Source organism: Nycticebus coucang, chromosome 10, assembly GCF_027406575.1.
Source record: "Nycticebus coucang isolate mNycCou1 chromosome 10, mNycCou1.pri, whole genome shotgun sequence".
NCBI lineage: Eukaryota > Metazoa > Chordata > Mammalia > Primates > Lorisidae > Nycticebus > Nycticebus coucang.
In genome coordinates, this window is record NC_069789.1 from 10,195,051 (window position 1) to 10,197,091 (window position 2,041).

Genomic DNA, 2,041 nt, shown 5'->3' on the forward strand with positions numbered 1-2,041 from the left:
TCTGTGCAATAAGAGCTGAGAGAAGGGCTGGGTCAGCTCAACGCAGCTGGGGGAAAAGGATCTCCCGGTGCAGGTCGGAGGATGGGCTGAAGTTTTTGGGTTCAGTGGTGGGAGAAAAAGGGTTCAGGAGAGGGACATAACATCAGCAGAGTCATGAATATGGCAAGGAGTGTGTGTGTGTCCCCTGGGAGGAGATTGGACACTTGTCAAGTTTTTTTTTTGCAGTTGTTGGCCGGGGCTGGGTTTGGACCCACCACCTCTGGTATATGGGGCTGGCACCCTACTCCTTGAGCCACAGGCACCGCCCAAGCACTTGTCAAGTCTTGATGAGAAATAAACCTGGCTGGGAGGATGGAGTAAAATTATAAAGGGTGTTGAAAGTCAAAGACATGTACCTTGGGGCCAGCGATGAAATAAATGCCAACAGCAAGCCACGGTAGCACTAAGTCCCTGTGACCTGGTTACCAGCAGAAATCATGTAACAGTTTTTTCAAATATCATGAGCTATTTTTTTGCACTCATTACTACTACATGATTTTTTTAAAGTTTAAACATTTTTTTTCTTTTTCCTCTTTGTAGAGATAGGGTCTTTCTGTGTTGCCCAGGCAGGTCTTGAATTCCTGGGCTCAAGCAGTCTTCCCACCTCACAGCCTCTGTGAGTGCTGGGATTACAGGTGTGAGTCACCACGTCCCCCTTCAGAACTTTGATAATTATATTAGACCTGCTGCTCAATCTTGTTATTGAATGTGTTAATTTATCACCAATTTCCAATATTTGATACGATTCATTCCTTTGATAATGCCATATATTTTACTTTTAATGCATCTGGAAACATTCTTAGAAAAGGTTTACGGACTTCACCAGGCTGGCAAAGGTACAAAAACTGGCTAAGGTCTCATCCGTTTGGGACTAAGCTATGTTTCTGCAGATGAAGTTGCTACAGTTCAGGACAGATATGACTCACACATCAAAGAACTGTCAAAACATGAGACTCAATGGAACATGGTTGCCTGGAAACTAAAGCCCTGACAGATTGTTACTTTCTCTTTTCTCTTCCTTCCTTCCTTCCTTCCTTCCTTCCTTCCTTCCTTCCTTCCTTCCTTCCTTCCTTCCTTCCTTCCTTCCTTCCTTCCTTTCCTCCCTCCCTCCCTCCCTCCCTCCCTCCCTCCTTCCTTTTTTGTTTTCTTTCTTTCTTTCTTTCTCTCTCTTTTTTCTCTTTCTTTCTTTCTCTCCCTTCCTTCCTTTCTTTCTTCCTTTCTCTCTTTTCCTTTTTTCTTTCTCTCTCTTTCTCCTTCCTTCCTTCCTTCTTTCTTTCTTTCATTTTTTTTTTAGGAAAGAAAGCATTGAATGTCTGTAGAAGGCTGACACGGATCTCTTTGCTCCCAGGTACCTCAAAAGATCATCCCTGGGAATCTCCATCTCCCACCAGAAGTCAGAGATTACCCTTTCCTTTCCGCAGGTTGTGGTCTGCTGCTGGAGGTAGGGAAGGATGGGGAATCAACACACTTTGAAATGATCATATTAATCCTCCTTGTTCTCAAATATTTATTATTTCCTTAAAAGGCCTCATACTGGGTGCTAATCTATTACAATGAGCCTCAGTTTCCTCACGAATTCATGCTAATATCTCACTTTTACTTTCATACCTCCTGTTGAATTCTCACACCTTTGAAATTGATAGTGTAACCATCCTTGTTTACAAATGAAGAAACTGAGGCTCAGAAAAGGGAAGAAACTTCCCCTTGGCAAGTGGCAGAGCCTGGGCTTGAGAACAAGCTCTACATGCTGCTTCTGAGGGTTTGGGATTTTGACCTAGGCCTTGGTGTGGGGATGACCCCTCTCTCCCACCACTGGGACCAAGTTCTCTGACAAATGCACCCCCCACCCCCATAACCAGTGGCATACTCTGACATGTGGCTGGGGGATGGGTGTGGTTTGTGGCCTCATGAGGGCCCTGGATTCCCTAAGTAGTCACATGAGGGTGGCCCAAGAGGTATTTCCTCCCCTGTGCTCCTGAGCACAGCCCTCTTCATAACCTCT